This window comes from Neofelis nebulosa, chromosome 5 (genome assembly GCF_028018385.1).
Source record: "Neofelis nebulosa isolate mNeoNeb1 chromosome 5, mNeoNeb1.pri, whole genome shotgun sequence".
NCBI classification, from domain to species: Eukaryota; Metazoa; Chordata; class Mammalia; order Carnivora; family Felidae; genus Neofelis; species Neofelis nebulosa.
The window spans coordinates 104904845-104926829 of NC_080786.1; the positions used below are offsets into that span (position 1 = coordinate 104904845).

General features: G+C 37.1%; 1 protein-coding gene across 4 annotated transcripts in view; it reads right to left on the reverse strand.

The window, feature by feature from the left end:
• Nucleotides 1-21985, reverse strand: part of BBX (BBX high mobility group box domain containing) — a 285709-nt gene that overhangs the window by 173503 nt on the left and 90221 nt on the right. The gene's annotated exons all lie outside the window — the stretch shown is intronic.

Here is a 21985-nt window from a genome sequence, read left to right on the forward strand (position 1 = left end):
AACTGTTAGGTAAATAAATTGGTATAAATGAATAAAAATTATACTGTCAAAAATGGGAAAGGAGGGTCCAACATTAATTAACAGTGTGGATTTAATTCTTATTTTGGTTTAAAGATTTGTGTTCTTTTTGGTTTAAGAAGTGGGCACATGCTATGTGAGAAATAAAATATGTTAATATATCCTATACACATAACTTCTTTTCGGAGCCGAAAAATAAACTTTCCCTAATCTTTGGGTACCCTTGTCAATGTGTTTGTTTATATAATCAAATACACATATACATATCAAAAAATGGACTCTAGTTACACCTTATTTTGATGATTATTCAATAATTTATCCACTGTGATGCAACTATCTGTGGATAAGTGGGGAGGGACAGTAAGGAGGCGGACTATGCCGTGGCCAGTAGGGGTTTTAAAACTCTTAGGGTAACAGAGAAATCTTGTTGGACTTAACTGACTGGGAGAGAGAAGCCAGGGAATCAGCCACGAAGTAGAGGTCAATTTCAAGGCTGAAGATTCTGACTGAGACAGACTCCCTTTGAGTTCTCTGATAGCCAACCTTAGAGACTCCAGATTTTATCTGGTTCTTACAAATGCCCACATGAGTAGCTTCAGAAAAAGCAGTTTCAGCATAAGCTGCTCTGCATTTAAAGTTACAAATACTTCACAAAGTGTTATCATGTGATGGAAATGGGTGGCTGTGTGAGGTGTCAGAGGACAGAGGGGGGCGAGCCGGGAGAAATGTCCAAGGTGCGAACACAACCCTACAGATTGGGGGCTTGAAGGTGCCCTTCTTCGACAGCCAGGGCAGATTTTCACCTCAGCCAGCTCATGCCTGTGTTTTCTGAGTTCCACTTTGGCTTCTTCTCAACCTTCACTCATCCTTAGCTCACACTGCTTCGTTAAGAATCTGTTCTCTTCTTTTCAAGACCCATTTCCTACCAGTGACCCCGCCACCCCCAGGGGATGCATACCTAGCAGGACTGATCAGGCACAGCTCAGGATTCCCTCTGAGAAACTTCATGGCAGGTGGGAGAACTATCTATTAAATATTTATTATTTACCTCTTACTGCAAATTGGGCATCTGACTTGGCATTTGAAAAACCTATCTTAAAGAATGGGCCTCAGCAACCACTGAAAGATCCCAAAGCAACTGGCTTTCTGGCACGGCTTACACACTGTCCCTTGGGGTGCTATGTTTTGAAAAGCTTATTATACTAAAATAAGGTGAGGTGCCACTTCTTACAATGAGACAGACTCCCAATTAGTGTTAATGTACAGTATAACATTCAAAGGCACATCATGGTAAAATCCCCTTCTATGCCAACACTGGGTGTTTTGCACCCTGATGTCATTACTACCCCGTCAGTTCAGAAGAGACTCCAAGGTAACCATGTTGCCCACTTATATGGAAGAATATTTAATCCCCACGAATGACTGCTTTTCTGATGTTTTCATCAATTCTCTGGATAATAGATTAAGCTTTAACTAACTCATTTTCATACATAACCTTAATTCAATCAAGCTCAATAAAAGTCATTCTGGACTGCAATCATTTGCTAAAGAACAATTACATTCAAATGAAAAAAAATTTGTTAGTCATGATACAATGCATGGTACAGATGTCTCTCCATTTATGGTACCATAAACAACAACAACAAAAATAGCCAAACTAATTGAAAAGGAAATAGATTTTTCCTCATTCTCCTGAAAAATAGAATACTCTTGGTTTTACACCTGAAGAAAACAAAATGGAGAACCCAAGAAAGCACATTTGAAAATTATTATTTCCAATGTTTATGCTTTGAGACTGCATTTCTAATCTGAGAGAGTCAGCATGACCTCTGAAAGCCAAAACAAGTCCAAGTCACAAATAATAGTCTTAATACTCACTCTTTTGCTAAATCTTTCACTGGTTTCCTCCATTTCCTCAGCAACATGTATTCCACTCCCCATAGGTTATGATGTAGGTTTTCTTATAAGATTTTTTTCTGTCTTAAAACTACTTCTTTACATGAGTACAATTCTTATATTTTCCTCAATTCACTCTTTTATATACTACATGCTTACAAATAAAACTTAAATACAAACTCCAAGCTATTACTTCTGTGTAATATATCATTATTTGTAGTCTAAAAGATTCTCACTGGGGTGCCTGGGTGGCTCAGTTGGTTAAGCATCTGACTTCTGCTCAGGTCATGACCTCGAAGTTTGTGGGTTTGAGCCCCACATCAGGCTCTGTGCTCACAGCTCAGAGCCGGGAGCCTGCTTCAGATTCTGTGTCTCCCTCTCTCTCTGCCCCTTCCCCACTCATGATCTCTCTCTCTCTCTCTCTCTCTCTCTCTCTCTAAAGGAATAAACATTAAAAAAAAATTTAAAAATAAATAAATAAAAGATTCTCACTGATTTAACAAAAGCCTTCCCTGTCCTGTGTGTGCCCAAGGTCTTCACCCAATCTCCTCAATAGTGGCGTCACACACATTATTCAATAGTACAGTACTGAAAATGCACATCAGCTGTTTAGCAATTTTAGGCAATGAATTCCATGCTTTAGGTCACTGTGGTTCACCCATAGGCCAAAGGATGCTTTTCCTAGAAATAATAAGCTGATAGTCTGACCTCCAATTAAATCACTTCCTGAAATAAAATATCTTCATATAGACAAAGATAACTGCAGATATATACTTACACACAAACATACATACAAATCTACACATATACACATATATATGCTTTTTAACAAGTGCTGTCTTTATTCATACAATATATTGCCAACACTTTCGTTAAAATCTTTATACTTGAAGCTTAAACCACAGCTATTTCACAGGCATTTTTTGGCCAGGCACCAATCTTTAACAGAAATTACAACTGTCAGCTATACTGAAAATGGAAATCTCTTAGGAGAAAATGCAAATTTGAAGTACCTCTCTGTCATCTTCCCACGTAGGCCCTTGCATTTCCTCATGACCCAGGGCCTTTAGGGTAAGGAACTTTACCTATAGTAATACAGGCAAAACAAGAGTTCTCTAGATATCTAAGTCATTACAGATTTGTCCATCTGTTTGGAATTCCCAGTAAGCTGTTAGAAAACACTAGCAGGCAGAGACAAAAAATTCTAGCAATCGTTGTTTGACACGGACCTCTTATGATAGCAAGATGAAATATTTGGAGGACACCTGGGTGGCCGGTTCAGTCAGTTAAGCTTCCCATTCCTGATTTCAGTTCAGGTCATGATCTCACAGTTTGTGAGATAGAACCCTATGTTGGGCTCGACATTGACAGTACAGGGCCTGCTTGGGATTCTCTCTCTCCCTCTCTTTCTGCCCCTCCCCTACTTGTGCTCTGTCTCTCTCTCAAAATAAATAAATAAACTTTAAAAAAAAAGATGAAAGGTTTGGAAATCCTCTCCTTTTCAGGACTCAATACTGACCAATTATAAAATTATGCTTTAAAAACTACCTACCATCTATCTATATGTCAACAGCACACAGATACAAATGATATAACCTTTTATAGTTTCAGAAATTATTAATGACTTACCACGTATTAACACTGCAAATAGGAGTGTGTTAGTTGCTGGTTTTTAGAAACTGATGATCTAGTCGGGTAATCTCTCTCTCTCTCTCTCTCTCTCTCTCTCTCTCTCTCTCTCTCTCACGCACACGCGTGCACACACACACATACACACAACGTTAAATAATAGTAGAGAAAAATGCATGCCAAAATGGTAAACAAAGAATTCAAACCAGTTAGGATGCACAAGGGAATCTACGCGGGAAGTGACTAAAGCTGGCACCTGAAGCTGAAGCGTGGCAATTTGGGATATGGGGAGACAGCAGATGAGGGGAGTATTACAGGCACGGGACGAGCCAAAGTTCAGTACTGGGAAGAAGCATGCTGGAAGGGACAGGAAGCAGATCTAGCTGAAGTGCAGGGCTCATATCAGAAAATGGAACAAACGTGGGCAAATGAGAAAGTAATGCAATTTGCTTTTTTTTTTTTTTTTTTCCCTCTCCATCGTCTCAAAGAATAGAGTACAGTTAGCAGCATGGTGTTCTGCAAAGCACACTGACCTTAGTTAGGGCCAAACCCTGCATCTACCATTTACCACCCTGCAACTGTGGGTCGATTCCTGGGACTCTCTGAGCCTCCATTCCTCACCTTCAAAATGAAGATAACAATCCCTCCACTTCTAAAGGTTGCCTTGAATTATTAGAAGATACAGATACTCAGGGCTTGGCATACAGTAAATGCTCAATAAATATCCGTAATCTCACTACAGTTAAAACTAAATGACAGAAAAGCATTTAATAAAGTTACATTGTGAACACACTGAAATTTGCCTTGAATATTCTCAGCATTTGGATGCTAAGTAAATTGCCAGTTTTTCCAGTGGGATTTCACTGTAGATTCTGTTTTAATTTAGGTGATTTTAACATACTTTTAACTCTGACAGTCTGAGAAGCCACTTTTTACTCCTACCAATTTCGAGGTACATTTGCTGATTTGATAATATGGGTATTTCATTATAATACTCATTTGCCATAAGAATGTTGTTTCAAAGACCATGGTGGAACCATGAATTTCTGCAGTTTCCATAAGTAGAGGTGGAAAATGAGTAGGCATTAGTCCCGTCAGATGGCTTGGCAGGGAAGCAGTGAATGCCTCTTTTATACTCTTGTGAACTACATAAATGTGCCTTTGACCTTCTCAGGCAGGGGAAATTGCACATTTAAGGCAGAAGGAGTTTCACTTCCAGGAAGAGTATAAAAACACGCTTGCTAGCAGCTACATCAGGAATACCAACAGGGAAACCCCAGGTACTTTGGGAAGATTCATTAGCTCTATCAAGCCACTGAGCACCGAGCTGGAAAATATAAGGTTAGGATAATCCCAGCCCTGTGGGATAACCTGCCATACTTTAGGTAGGTTAGACCAAATAAACCCTGCCCTACACACTTCAGGAATTAGCCTGAACTTTTAGGGAGGCGTTCTGTGAAAAAAACCCACTGGAGAAGCCTTAGAACCACCTTGTCCTTCGAGGTAAGAAAGGTTTCCTTTAAACCTGCTTTCACTTCAGCAGTAATTCGCAATATACAGAAAGTCACATTTACTTAAACAATTTAGTCCAAAGTCATTCAGTTTTAGGAAGTCAGTCATTTGCAATTTACATAAATTTTAAATGGAAAATATTCTGTTCTGAGAAGTAAAGGGCACTAGCCTTTCCCTTTTTTCCCTTAATTAACTAATTAATTAAATAGCACAATTTAAAGAAATCATAAAAACAATTTAAAATCATGTGATGTTATGAAAAAGTACATTTCTATTGATATTTTATATTGTGGGTTTTTTTTGTTTAAGAGAAACTACTATTCAGGAAATAATCCCTTTCCTTTTCAAGTGCCTAATGTATATCTAGTAAAAGCTTAGCTGCAGAGAGACTCTTGCTTCAAATATGTTAATTGCAAGAATATTCCTCATATGAAGACAGAAAGAATCTGCTCAAAAGTGATCCACAATCAGTGTCAATACACTCCATTTTGAAGTTATTTATTCACCGAACAGTTGTTCCTGGGACAAACAATACCACACAGTAATTACTGTGTTATCAGAAAGATCCAATAAATTTTTCTTAGAGGGACACAGAGAAGTCCAATCACATTTCCACAGCTGAAACTAGGGCAGACCCAAAAAGGTAAAGTGATGGGACAAAAGGCATTCAGCTGGTTTATGACCAATAAATACCTCAGGTCACCACAGTGCTTTTCCCATGATTCCATGCTGCTAACCTGCAGGATTTGATGTCCTCCCCACTAGAGATTCCAATAAATCATGGAATCACAAAATGCTGGAGGCAGATGAGAGCTGGAGTCTCCTGCATTCAACCCCTCTGACCACAACAAGCTAGAGTCAGAGCTAGGCCAGAACCCAGGGATCCAGTTTGCCATTCACAGAACAACAGGATGATCCAGATCAAGTTACATTAGATCCTTATTCTCCCTGTAGTCTTGAGAGAAGCAACATTCAACTGGAAAAGGATCATAAAACATGGCCTAATTTCTCACTCGCAAGGTTAGAGGGTCAAAGACTGCTTCTTGGCTCTAGAACACTTTCCCCCTCCCAGTTTGAAGACAGAGAACGACATTGTTTTAGTTGTAGAAATGAGCATTTAAAATATTTGTCTTTTTAAATATTTTTATAAAAATACGTTGGAGTAAAGTGTTAAAGTTGGTTTACACGCATGGAGGAAAGGAGTCTAGAGGAACTCCGTACTTTCCACTCAGCTTTGCTGTGAACCTAAACCTGCCCTAAAAAAATAGTTTATTAAACTTAAAAAAAAAGCGAATGTCAGTGTATTTCGTTGTAACAATATTAAAATTAAATATGGACTAAAAATGCCAAGATAATGACAGTTGAGAATATATAAAGAGCAATTCTCCTTTAAATATGCTCACTCCTACTAGAGACACCCAGTACCAACTATGTCCTCCATTAAAACTAAGCACATGCCCTACAACAGCCGCTATATAGTACAAATACTCCACTGGTCACTAATCCTTAAATGCCTCTGCATTAGTTGCTACTGCTCCTACGGCAGTCAATATTTAAAGAAATATAGGAGTGCCTGGCTGGCTCAGTCAGAGGAGCATGTGACTCTTGATCTTGGGGGTTGTGAGTTCAAGCTCCATGTTGGGTGTAGAGATTACTCAAAAATAAAATCTTAAATAAAATGAAATAGTAATATATAATATTTGGTTCAAATTAAGCCAATTGAAAAAAAAACACAAGGAAAATAGTCTCCAAATATTCCCACTGGTAGACACAAAGCCACCTTTTGTTACTAATTCTAGTATAGCAACCCTTCAGAGCTCAGTGTTCTACAACCCCAGAGGCCACCAATTACAGGGAATACCAAGTGAATAGTAAAAGGCTATCCTGAAGCAGCCCAAGAGACATCTGTAATAGCTATGCTTTACAAAACTGCTAGTAAATATTTTGAAATTTTAACTTTTTTATAATTAACAAAAAATCAGATTGTGTAACCTTTCAAGCTACAAAGGAAATGCACTGTAGAGCATTTTTTAATGTTTATTTATTTTTGAGAGAGCAAGCGTGAGCAGGGAGGGGCAGAGAGAGAGGAAGACACAGAATCCAAAGCAGGCTCCAGGCTCTGAGCTGTCAGCACAGAGCCCAACGCAGGGCTTGAACTCACAAACGAGATCATGACCTAAGCCGAAGTCACATGCTTAACTGACTGAGCCACCCTCGTGCCCCCTGTAGAGCATTTTTTAAATAAGAAAATAATCAGCCACAAAAGTGCATTTTTCTATACTGGCTTTTCTTAAGTAGCCTGACCAGTATACATGTATCTCCCATTATCTGATAAAAGCACTCTGATTTTAGGAAAATACTCCTTACTCACAGACCACGTACACTGTGTGGGACTGATCTAATTCCACCTAAGCTTCAGAACAGAAATACTACCCAGGCTCACTAATCAGCTTATTCTATCTTCTTGGACAGTATGGTTGGGTGAAAACTGGGTATGAAACCTGCATCAGGGCACAACACACAAAATAACAGATTGTTACACTCTATTATTACTAGCACCTGAAGTGAAAGGAGAAAAGAAAGTAGAATGGTTTACATTTTTGTTGCAATAAGAGAAAAAGAACATAAAAGGATTGGACCACATACTTACCTCCTGAAAAGAAATGAAAGGGAGCATGGATTTATTTTACTTTAGTTCAAATCCTAATTTCAACAAATTAATTCCAATTTCTTGGCACATAATGCCATTCAAATATAATAGTTTGAGATATTTAAATTTCAATCTGTACTCCTGCAACACCAATTTCTGTTTCAATTTCTATTTCCTATAAGACAAGCTTCAGGTTTCAACAAAAACACTGAAAAAGTGGCTAATGTTAATCTGACATCTAAAACCAATTCTAAGGACATTTCCAATGTCTTGAAATTTGTTATGTGTCCTTTATACTTAAGTAGATAGTGGCACATAATTCATTTTCCATGCCTGAAGATATATTTTCTCAGATTTAGGAGGAAGGGGTAAAAACATAACTTGGAATAGCTGGGAATACAGTGTTTTGCTTTGTCATAGTTACCATACATGTTTCTGGGAAAAAAAAGTAATCAATTTTTGAAGAATTAAAATATGACACCAAAACTGTTGTGAATATAATGCTTTAAAGGGAATCTTCTTTGTAACTTGACTTGTGTTTATAGTCATACTCAATAAAGATCCAAAGATTTGGGTATCATATTATTTCCTTCACAAAATCTCTCATATCAGCTTATTTGACCCAGGCCTCTTTCATAGAAATTGAACATAATGGGAGCAACTGGGTGGCTCAGTGGGTTAAGCATCTGACTCTTGGTTTCTGTTCAGGTCATGATCTCACAGTTCATAGGTTCGAGCCCACTTCAGGCTACATGCTGACAGTGCAGACCCTGCTTTGCATTCTTTTTCTCCCTCCCTTTCTCTCTCTCTCTCTCTCAAAATTAATAAACTTAAAAAACAAAAAAAAGAAAAAAAAAGTTGAAAATATATGTGGTGTGTTTACCCATGAACATACACACACGACCAAAAGTCTCAACTTCAAAGTGCTGAGTTCTATAGTTACTCAGATTCCAGACAGTGCTTGCTATAATTTAAAAGCAACAACACAAATACTTGTTTCTTACTTTGGAGATAAGATAGATACAAAGAAAGCAATACAATTTAAATGCAAATTCAGACCTAAGATATACTTCTAAACACCAGCTATTTCAACAATATTTTTACATTTTTTGAAAATGTCAAAACCTGTGTCAACAACACAGTTAAAACTCAACATCAATTATTCTACTTTGGGGGCGAACAGTAACAGGAAGACTAGTAATACATTGTGGATTCTCATCCGGGCAGGTAGTTCATAGTCTTCAAGGAATCTAGTAGGCATCTAGAGTTTTGTATAATGAATTTTGAGAAAACTTTAAGATATAGTCTAGGATACCGACTTGAATAGACTAGAAACCAAGTCTATTTGTTTATAGTAAAATCTGCAACACAGTTAAATACTATTGCCAACAAGATAATTTTAATTAACGAATTAGGTTCCTTTTATTACATACTCCACTCCCAGTGCCCTTCCCCCCTCCAAAGCTACCATTTTAATATGCTTACTGAGCATTTTGAATGTGTGGTAATTTTACACAGAGAATGGTACATTAGATACACAAAGGTAGAGGAGAGGACAGATGCTATTACAAGGGAAATTTTAAAGTTCCCATATGAGAACTTAAATAACAACTGCACTTATTTTCTGAGCTATGTTTCTTTCTCCAGAGCAAAATGGAGTTGAAGATTCAACTCTCTGCCCACTTTACCTTCACCACCACCTTGAACTGGGGTCTCCTAACTCTTAGTAAAGAGGATGGTGGGAATTAGAGCAGGAAGAGAGATGGAAATCATAAGGCTAATGTAAATCTGACAATACCCAACATACCATATGACTTTTGTTTCAGGAAGACTACAAAGCAGCTATAACCATCTAAATTTCATCGTAAATTTTCCACTGTAAGGTTCCAAGAAAGCACCATAGTTTCTGTCCTATGAACCCTCAACTACCCAGCAAAGAGTCTCAACAAACATACAACTGTTTGCTTATGTGTGACGCGATAATGTGAAATTAGAAGAAAAGTACTATAGAATTGATCCTAAGCAACATTAACGCTGAGGTTTGGGGTCTTCAAACTTTCTTCACAAATCTCCTTTCTCCCAAAGAGTCTTCACCTCATCACAGGTACCAGCAAGTTTCACTCTACCATCCTCTACATCAAAACCTGCTCTTACATGAATGACTGAGAGTATTTACAATATAAACTGAGAAGTATAATTTGCAATGCTAATAGATATTAAATTTAAGTGAAAAAAAAATCTCTAACCCAGAAATGGACCCACAAATGTATGGCCAACTAATCTTTGACAAAGCACGAAAGAATATCCAATGTCTCTTCGGTAAGCAGTGCTGGGAAAACTGGAACGTGACATGCAGAAGAATGAACCTGGAACACTTTCTTACACCATACACAAAAATAAACTCAAAATGGATGAAAGACCTAAATGTAAGACAGGGAGACATCAAAATCCTTGAAGAGAAAGCAGACAAAAACCTCTTTGATCTTGGCCGCACCAACTTCTTACTCAACACGTCTCTGGAGGCAAGGGAAACAAAAGCAAAAATGAACTACTGGGACCTCATCAAAATAAAAGGCTTCTGCACAGAGAAGGAAACAATAAGCAAAACTAAAAGGCAACTGACAGAATGGGAGAAGATATTTGCAAATGACATATCAGATAAAGGGTTAGTATCCAAAATCTATAAAGAACTTATCAAACTCAACACCCAAAAAACAAAGAATCCAGTGAAGAAACGGGCAAAAGACATGAATAGACACTTCTCCAAAGAAGACATCCAGATGGCCAACTGACACATGAAAAAAATCCTCAACATCACTCATCATCAGGGAAATACAAATCAAAACTACAATGAGATACCATCTGACACCTGTCAGAATGGCTAACATTAACAACTCAGGCAACAACAGATATTGGCCAGGATGCAGAGAAAGAGGATCTCTTTTGCATTGTTGGTGGCAATGCAAGCTGGTGCCGCCACTCTGGAAAAGAGTATGGAAGTTCCTCAAAAAACTAAAAATAGAACTACCCTACGACCCAGCAATTGCACTTCTAGGCATTTATCCAAGGGATACAGGTGTGCTGCTTTGAAAGGACACAAGCACCCCCATGTTTATAGCAGCACTATCAACAATAGCCAAAGTATGAAAAGAGCCCAAATGTCCATCGATGGATGAATGGATAAAGAAGATGTGGTAAATATATACAATGGAGTATTACTTGGCAATCAGAAAGAATGAACTCTTGCCATTTGCAACTACGTGGATGGAACTGGAGGGTATTATGCTAAGTGAAATTAGTCAGTCAGAAAAACAAAAATCACACCACTTCACTCATATGAGGACTTTAAGAGACAAAACAGATGAACATAAGGGAAGGGAAAGAAAAAGAATATAAAAACAGGGAGGGGGACAAAGCATAAGAGACTCATAAATATGGCGAACAAACAAAGGGTTACTGCAGGGGGTGTGGGAGGGGGGATGGGCTAAATGGGTAAGGGACACTAAGGAATCTACTCCTGAAATCATTGTTGCACTATATGCTAACTAATTTGGATGTAAATTTTAAAAAACAAAAAAATAAAAACAATTTAAAAGAATATATTTTTTAAAAATCTCTAAATGTGTAGTAATAAAAGTACTAAGTTACATGAAAGCACACCCATAGATTTATAACTAAGCATTGTCATCTTTGTTTATATCACTGAAAAATAAAACCTATAGTCTAAACTTATAGCATCAATTGTCACCAATAAAAGTCTGAAAGCAGAGAACAGAAGATGCCTGCCTGAACTGAAAAGCATGTGAAATGACAACTGCAATATAAGATGGCAATGTGAAGTACTCAAAACAAAACTGGACTTAGAAGAACTACACCTTCAGGACACCTGGGTGGCTCAAATCCAACTCTTGATTTCAGCTCAAGGTCATTATCTCAGGATTAATGGGATCAAGCTCGGTGCTCACAGCATGGAGCCTGCTTGGGATTCTCTCTCTCCCTCCCTTGCTCACGCACGCATGCATTCTCTCTCTCTCTCTCAAAATACATAAACATTTAAAAAAGAAAAAGAAAAAGAAAAAAACAAGAAGAACTACACCATCCAGCAAGAAGGGTTGGGAGGCCACTCTAGCCAGTGCTGTCTATATTCAGGTGAGGACAGAAAGAACTCAAAGAGATTCTGGACCAGATCATTGCCAGATTATGGACAGAGGCTAAGCAACCCTGTTTGGGGGCAGAATGGCTAAAGGAAATAAAAATGTTACTCTGGAAAAGAAGAAGTGCTGTTTTCATATCCTTTTGGAGTCTCATAAGGAAGAGGCATCATTTTACGGGGTGCTTTCAGGGTTTAAAACTGTAATCAATTAAAAGATGTTTCCAAGAGGCAGTTTGGGGTGTTCAGTATGAGGAAACACTTTCCAACCCTCAGATTGATCCAAAAATTAAGTGAGTTCCTCTTGGATATTGTCCCATCTATGGAGATGTTCAAGCAGAAACTTTAGTAGGAGTTCTTGTATGGGGATTTGTGCAGGGCACTGAGGGCTGATCTCTATGCATTAGTCGAAGATCCAAGCATTCCAAGATTCTCTAGCTTTCTGAAATCAAAGCAGATGAGAGCGGGAAGCCATGAGGCTTGACATCCATTATGCTCCGCAGTCATGGTGCCCAGCAACTAGAGCTCTATCCCCTTGCTCCAACTACCGAATGTGCAATAACATATCAAAGGAAAGTTTAGTTATTTGCACTTTAAACCACAATGAATGCTAGTAGCAATCAAACTGTTTAAACAACTAGAAATTGATCATATGTGAGTTTCTAATTAAAAGACAATATAGATCTTTTCATATAATCAAAGATTTAATATTAATACAATTCAATTACCACCTCCTAAACTTATGTTCATATTGTTACAATGAATTGAAACTGATTAATAAAAGAAACTCAAAGAAAACAGTATTATCTGTATTCATAGAACTGTTCTTTGGAATCCAAAACACTTTATGGACATTTAAATCTACAAAAAAAAAAAAAAAATTATTCTAGTAATTGATATAACAAGGTTTTTTTTCCTATTTTATATATTAAGAAGATAATAGCTAGTTAGACTTATCAACTTCACAAGAAAAAAAAAAAAAGACAACAATCCCAGAGTAAAAATTATCAGATGAGTAAATCATTCAACCACAAGGCTTCTCTAGGCACGTTTTTAATCATTACTTTATTAACATCCCAAAAGACTAGGCTACTAATTGTAAGAAAGCAAAGGATTTGTCCGATACTCACGTTTGGCTAGGGATCTTATTTTCTAATTTGTATCTTACAGACTTAGGTCCACATTTTTATTTCATTATCTTAGGAAATTTGCCTTTCAGCATATTTTTAACTGAACTTGCAGGGTGGAGAAGGCACTCTGGGATTGAAGATCATGAGGTTAATATTTTGGTAGGATTAACATATCTTATAATTGACTTCCTGAGGGATTTTGCCATTGCTCCCCGCCAGAGGCCATTCCCTTTCAGTTAGAATTCCATTGTACAGATAACTACTTAATACCTGCCTGGTGAGCTCTTTCCGTAACTGAACATTTGTATTATGTGAACCCTTATCTGAAGGTTATCCCAAATATCTAACATAAGAGCAAAAACACAAAATCCCATAACCCTAACTTTTCAAATCATATTTCCTCAATAAAAATGAACTTCAAAAAAATTACAGGTATGTAGACTTAGATGCTTCGAGAAAGTGAAAAGGACGAATAAATAAGTGAAAACAAGTATTTCTAAGACTTCATGAAGGGTTCCTACTAGGATCTGTAAAAGGGACAGGCTCTTGACTGCCAGTAATAATGGAAGGCAACTAATTAAGTATTCCAAAAAACATTTTTGATTCAGTTTGGAATTGAGCAAAGGATCTCTTCCCATAAATGATTTTTCTTAAAATAATAGGATATATGCAAACATAATTTTTACAGTTTTTAAATACATAAAATTTTAAATAATTACTAATGCTATTTATGATGGTTAAAAGTAAAGTTTTTATTTTGTAGGTACAGGTGAGACAAGTGGCAACTGGAGAGAAGTAAAAGGGTCTTTAGTAGCTAAGGGAAACTGACTTGAGATTGAAATGTCATCAGGACAATGCACAAATATCAAAAGAAATGCATGCACGGTAATATTTATATGCAAGAGACCCTAATTTTTAATAAAGGCATTGTATTTAAAAACAAAACAGAACAACTAAACTTGCCTTAAATTACTAGCTTTTTCTTTTTAGGTTTTTTGTTTTGTTTTGAGCTAATTCTAAGCAAGGAGAATGGTGTTAGTCCAAACATGGGAGAATAAAATTTAAATACTATGTAGCAAACGCAAAGCTTGCTTAAAATCTAGATAGCATAAGCCAGGAGACTTATTTGAAGTCTTCCACTGCACAGATATTCTGTGGTGACTATCTCATTCCTTCTTTCCATCTAAATATCTTCACTATTTTCATCTAAGTGGTTTACTATCAGCACTGCTGGCCTGGGGCACTTTGTGAGGTAGATGCGATTAGGCAACATTCAGTTGTGCTGAGTGAAATGGGGGGAGGGGGGAGATGAGCCCAAAACTGAGCCCAAGGGCTTAGTCCTGAGCAGAGTGACAAGTTGGTAATACCCTACTATCATGGAAAAGCCTGGATGTCCAGGTGGTTAGGAGTAAGAAGGTAGCTAAACACTTTGTTCTAGTTGGCAGAGATCCAGTTTGTCCTCTTTTCTTTTACATGTAGTGTTACCATGGAATGAACCAGAAAACAGCTGAGTGGACAGCAGGATTTGTGAATCATCCAAATCCACACAGGTTGAAACCCATGGTCTAAACAAAAGAGGTCGTCTGAGAATGAAGAGAACAGGAGCTCAAGGACTGAAGTCGCAGGGAACCCTCACAGTCTGATCTCTCAACAGTTCCTTTGCCTCAGCACTGAGAGAAGAGGAAGGGAAGAAGCCTTTCTTTTGCCACTGTGGAGTATTTTCAGGAGTTGGTGTGACCTGTTGTCAGGATGTGCTAATCCTGCAGCTCCCACTCCCTATGGGAACACACTACGGCCTGCCTGTAGCATATACTGCTCTTCCATGACTTTTCCTTACGTTTACAATCCCCAATATTTCAAAAGATCTCTATACATCGAAGCATATTTCACTCCTGAATTATGTTCCCTTAGCCAGATTACTTATATATATGTAAACAATTAATTGTTTACATATATATATATGTATATATGTATATATATGTATATATATGTGTATATATATGTATATATATGTGTATATATATATGTATGTATATATGTGTATATATATATATGTATATATATGTGTGTGTGTATATATATATATATATATATATATATATGTATATATATGTGTATATATATATATATATAGTTTAAAGTAATCTCAATCCCCAACGTGGGGTTTGAACTCAACCTGGAGATCAAGAGTTGCATGCTCTACAGAACTGACCCAGCCAGGCACCCCTATCCTATTTTCTATTAGAACTGGTTTAAAAGTGAAAGGATAGTGCTGACTGCTTTGATGGGGGGACAGAAATGACAAACTCATCAGGATGGGCCAACCCTATCTGAAGTTAGATCTTCACTTTCCCGGTTCCTCACCCCAGAAATTTAAGTGGTTCAGTTCAAAATAATTTAGGCACTGTCAGCAACCAAAATTATACCAGGTTGGCTTTTTTTCTTCAGGGGTAGGGTGGTGGGGAGAGAGTACATTCAAATATAAAGAATAGCTGTATTTCCTCTGAGGCATTTGTTTAATCAGAACTTGTAGGGGCCTCAAAAAGCTTCTACAATGCAGCTTCCTTTTGAATCAATCACTCTCAACCAGACAACAAAGCAAAAACACAGGACTTTTAAAAACGCAGATGCGCAGGCACTTCCTATCCTAAAGCACTTAAGTGAGAATAGTGTGTAGGGTCCATATCAGGCATCCAGAAGACTAAATGCTTCCCAGGTGATTCCAAGGTGCAGCCACATATGAGAACTATGGATAAATAAATAAATATAAATATAAAAATATATATATACACATATATATATAAGGACTGAGTAACATATATACATTCTTTCTAATTTTTTAATTTTTTAAATAATATCTACACCCATCAGTGGGGCTCAAAGTCACAACCCTGAGATCAAAAGTTGCATGTTCTACCAACTAAGCCAGCCAGGTGCTCTTTTTTTAAAAAAGTTTTATTTTTTATTTTTTTAAGGACTGAGTGCTATAAATTACGCATTAAAAACTGACAGTGCTTGTGAGCTCTGGTGGTTACAGCACAGGGCTAAAATGGTCACAGGTAATAACGAATCAGACCAATTAGGCTTGTTATCTTTTATAGCAAGACTGCACCTTTACCCTGACAGGCATCTCACCAGTTTATTCCATTAATAATATGAATGGATCTGTGTGAAAAAGGCATTGAAACCAAGTTTCTCAACACAAGCAACGAGAGCTGTTTTCACATTCATGAGGCAGCAACGAGGAGATACTGTGGTGTCAGTCATGCTCTGTCCCATGTCCTCTCCCATACCTTTTAGCCAGAAACATGTTTTGCGACATAACTATTATCAAAGATGCATTCTGTGGCTACAAGAGTAGAAGGGCAGAATTTTTCGACATGCCAGCAGGCTACAATCAGATACGCGCTATGATTACTACTTAAATAGATACAACACATTAGACACTAAGCAGTATGTCTGTAGAAACAAAAAATGTAGGGGCGCCTGGGTGGCTCACTGGGTTAAGTGTCCAACTCTTGATTTGAGCTCAGGTCATGATCTCAAGGTAGAGATCTAGCCCCTGTTCTAGGATTCTCTCTCTCCCTCTCCCTTTGCCCTACCCCCGCACATATGCTTTCTCTCCCTCTCGAGAAAGCAAAGCAAAGCAAAGCAAAGCAAAGCAAAGCAAAGCAAAGCAAAGCAAAGCAAAGCAAAGCAAAAGAAAGAAAGAAAGAAAGAAAGAAAGAAAGAAAGAAAGAAAGAAAGAAAGAAAGAAAGAAAGAAAGAAAGAAAAAAGAAGAAAGAAAGAGAAAATGTAGCTAACAGCTCACAGCCCAAAGTTGAGGACATTGGTTTTTGTCTAACATTCAAAGGAGAAGTGTGAATGGATGGTGGGCAGAATAGGAAGAGGCAGGTAGTGAGAGAAGGTTATTACCCCTGGTGAAATTGCCAAATTTGACAGTTTCACAGTTTGTCACTTGACAATTAATAAATTAATTTTATTTTAAAAAATCATTCCATAATGATACTTAGTACCGTGTGCATAATTAGTACTAACCTGGAGACTGCATCCTTCATGAGTTTTTGGCATCTTTGTCCCTATAGTAATAGTTGGGCCTCATATGTAGAAATCAGTAGGGATTTATATATTCTTAGACCCTGGACAGTTTTCAAATGAACAGGTATAAAAGATGTTTGTTTGTTTTTTCATTTTGGTTTTGGTTTGTTTCCTCGTCATTAGCAATTAATTTGCAATACTGCTTCCTTTGTGAAGAGGAGATGCCAAGGACAAGGCTACTGACTAACTGGGGAATTTAACTACTCAGATCATCCAAAACACACAGCCTCAGCTCGGCAAGCTCAGTACAAAGAGACCCACATCTTATCAGGGGAAAAAAATGCTGAACTATTCTAGAAATTGCAGGCTTCCCTGAGCTCAGATCAAACATTTAAAAAGTAAACACTTCAGAATTATAAAGAAATCAAAACACTTCTTTCAAGTGGGAAAGATCAAGGAAGTAAAATTGCTGTTTTTGAGGAACACAGTAGTTTCCTATCTAGAATTTTTCGAAAGAAAAGGAGAACTTCCCTCAGGTACTGGTACCTGTTATAAGTGTTTCTAATTTCTCAATTTTTTTAAGTTTCCATTTTACTTTAAAACTGGAAAACAAACCCTGATGCTCAGAGTTCAGTGCAAAACAATGTAAAGTACACATCTGGACCAAAGAAATGCTAGTATTAAGCATAAAAATCAGTGACTGCCAACTGTTTTATGCAACATCTACTTTTGTTTTGGGCTCAATTTCAAAATGTCTCTTGTTATTCTGTGAATTTTATTAATTATGTCACAGTATTCACTGAAATAACTATAGAGTTTATTAAACTAAATGGAAATAACCTCAATGAATCCTAAAACAAGAAGTTTCCTCACATAAAAATAGTACCTGTAGAAAAAAGATGAGAAAAAAAGTATTTAATCTCTCAACTTCTTTGTTTACTGAGGGGCTTTCAAATAACTAGTTTTGTATTTTGACATCAGAGTTGTCAGATATTTTATTTATGAAGAAATTATGTAATGTGTTTTATTTTCATTCCAATGTAAGAAAAGGAAGCAAACACCTACACTTTGTGTATGCACATAACTATTTATAATCAGCAACTACTTGATTTATTATCTCTGCCAAATAATATGGAGTCCTTTATATCTTTCAGTACTGTTTAAAATTGTTATAGTGAGCACTTATATCTTTCATATAATTTTTTAAAATATGGAGCCCTCCAGTGGCCAAATATTTATATATTACCATTTAAAGAAAAAACAGAGTTCTCTCCATGCTTTCTTTTTCACAACTGGAAATAACTATTATACATGCTTGTAATGTGTCATTTTCTAAATAATTTAATAAGTGTCCTCGTCAAAACAAGCCATCCTTCTATCATTAGCAATACTAAGATCCAATCTACTTAGAAAAGAAAAAAAAAATTCTTTTCTGCTTAACCTGCTTAACCCTGGAGAAAGTAGAAGTTAAATGACACTCCATCACACACAAAAAATGTATCAGACTTGAAACACATTGTGCTTCCACAATGATCATGTGCCAGGTAGTAATTAAATGAGTTCACTGTGGGTCAGAATTGTTGCTTATAGCATTTATCAATATTCTGGTCTCAAATTCTAATTGCTACCATCACTTGATACTGAAGTAAAAACCAGCACAGCTTCTAAACAAACGATCAATTACAAGAACAACCCACACTTTCCTTAGCAGTGTTCATCTCTTTTCCACAGAGACACATACATCTTCCTCTGTATTTTGGAAACAACCAGAAACTGATTTCTACTGACAGACCAATGGTGAAAAACACACTAATCAAACAGGTAGCTCCTACTAGTTTCCAAAGGCTTTCCTAGAACAATCTCATTTAAATGTTAAAGTAATTTTAGAACATACGGTGACTGCCAGTCTCCACGATGGCCCCTCCTAGAAGCCCCCTTCCACACTGAATAGGGATGACCTGACAGGAACCCCATGAACCACCATCTTGCCAAGTATGTGAGGGAACCACCTTGCACTGATACTCCAGCCCCAATCAAGGCTTCGCGTGAACACAGCCAAAGCCGACATCTTGACTGTAGCCAGAGTCACACGGGAAAGCTACTCCCAAATTCCTGATCCGTGGAAACTGTGAGATAATAAATGTTTATTGTTTTACATTTCATGACGGTTTGTTAACACTTCAATAAGATAACTAATGCAGATTGATACTACTGTCTCCATTTTACAAAGAGTCCGGGAGTGTGTAAGACTTTATCTCTAAGAAAAAGTATATTTTTCTTTTTGTTTAACTATTCTACCTCTCTGTACTATTAATTGGCCATTTCCCCAAAACATTTAACCTGTAATCATCCAGATTTTCCAACCAAACATATAGAACAAAATTTCTTCTAGCTTTGTGTGTTAAACAGAGTAACATTGCCAAACTTAAAAAAAAAAAATAATTCTTAACAGAAAGTACAATTATTACTAATTACATAATATGTAACCTATTTCTCAGTATATATTCCAAATACATAATATGACTTATGTGTCAGTAAGTGAAAAAAAATCTCCTTTCCTTGTTACTTGTCTTTGTAGCTCAAGAAGGCTGCTAACAAAGCAAATAAAATTTGATTTATCTGAATGCACAGTTGTACACAGTGGTTAAAAAGCAGTCACTATATGTCAGAAGCTATTCTAAATGCTTTATAGTAATCATTTATTTAATCCTCATAACAACCTTATGAAGGTAGGTTCTATTCTCCCCATTTTACAGACATCTAGAGGAAGGTTAAGGAAAAGTTAGGGAAGTTTTCTGAGGTCACACATAATCAATGGCAGAGCCAAACTAAACCCCAGCAGTCTGGTTTCTGAGCTTATGCTCTTAACCAACAGCCTATATGTCTCTCCTAATCCCTGATTTGTTTATTTAATAAAGTTTGACAGGTAGGAGAAATACCAAATGCTTTGGAATTAGAATATCTGAGTTATAAAACCCCTTATATCCGCATGATTTAACCTTTTAAATCTTTTTTTTTTCATCCATAAGGTGGGGATAAAATAGGTTGCGTTTTTATTTTAATGAATATTAAGTGAAAACATGAATAAAAAATGTCCTTAAAATGCCCAACCGATAATCAATATTCATTTATGTTTTATCTGTTCCCCAGAGTCAAGTTTTTATTAAAGCCAACGAAGCTTAAGCTCTAGGGTCCTCTGCTTTCATAGCCCCATCCAAAACACTGTGTCTAATTTTGAATTCATAACTTGTATTCCTTTTCTTAAAGAGGACTTCCCCACTATATGACCTTAAGACTCCACAAAACCTAGATGTACCTTTTCTCTTCCCATTAATTATTTCAAACCCAATAGATAAGCAAGCCCAATGGATTCCAGTCTCGGTAAGAGGGAGTAAATACACTCCATTTTGTCAGTCTCACTAAATGTAGCTACAAAACCTGGACAGGATGTATGTTGCAGTTTCTTAAGCAGCAGGGAAATAGAGGAAGAACAATAAATTATGAGTACCATTTTCTCCATTCTCTCATGTTGCTAGCCCCCAAGCATTTCTAGGATAGAAGGAGGCAGTAAAAACAGAAGCCCACAGGAGCAAAAACTCTGAGCAAGAGGGAATCTTCATTTCTGATTGGAGGAATACTGGTCCCAAGAGTGTGGAGCAAACCACTGTAACTTTTATTCTCATTTTATCCTCCAATCACTTATCCCCAGTGAATGGGCACAATCATGGGAACTGCACAGCAGAGCAGAGTAAACTAAAGCCCCAGCTGCCCAGCCAGAGAACCAAAACAAAAGTGGGAGAGGGCAGAGAGAGAAGTTCTTTATTACTTTATTTAATGTTTATTTATTTTTGAGAGAAAGAGAGCGTGAGAATGTGGGGACACAGAGGATCCAAAGCAGACTCTGTGCTAACAGAAGAGGGCCGGAAGCAGGCCTTGAACTCACAAACCTTGAGATCATGACCTGAGCTGAAGCAGGTCGCCTATCCAATTGAGCCACCGAGGCACCCCGAGACAGGAGTTCTTTAAAAGAACTCTTGGTTTCACCCCAACCTACACATGCATAAATCTGACGCTAAACAGTATACATGGACACTTAGAACTGAACTACTGGATAGAGCTCTGATAATTTCCCAGATTAGCCACTGGGTGGCAAATAAGTGGGACAAATCCAAGTAACCCTGTAAAGGCTTTGAAACTACACGGACATAGGACCACAATTCACAGAGGTCTAGCTGGAACTTTAATCCTGAAGCTAGCTGAATCAATTGCCTATTACAATCAAAATATCAATATTTTCCATAGAATTTTTAAAAGATTTCATGTTTCATAATAACCAAACTGTCCAGGATAAAATCCAAAATTAGTCAGCATATAAAGAAATAGGAAAAATCTCAACTGGCATAGAAAAAGACAATAGACACCAACTCTGAAATGATGAAAATGTTAGAATTACCAGACAGGGGTGCCTGGGTTCCTCAGTGTGTTAAATGTCTGACTTTGGCTCAGGTCATGATCTCATGGTTGAGGAGTTCAAGCCCCGCATCAGGCTCTCTGCTGTCAGCACAGAGTCCACCTCAGATCTTCTGTCCTGAACTCTTTCTGTCCCTCCCCTGCTTGCACTCTCTCTCTCAAAATAAATAAACATTTTAAAAAATAAAAAATAAATAGAATTACCAGACAAAAATTTTAAAGATGATTTATAAAAATGCTCCAACAAGTAAAGGCAAACACTTTTGAAAAGGATAAAAAGGTAGGATTTGGAGGTGGGACATAAAATGATACAACTGTTCTAGAAACAGTTTGGACGTATCTTATATAAACATGGACTTAGAATATAACCATGCTATCTCACTCCAATCAAAACTTATACCCACACAAAGATCTGGACACTAATGTTTAAAGCAACTTTATTTGTAACTGCTATAAATTGAAAACAACCCAATGGACAAATAAATCAACTA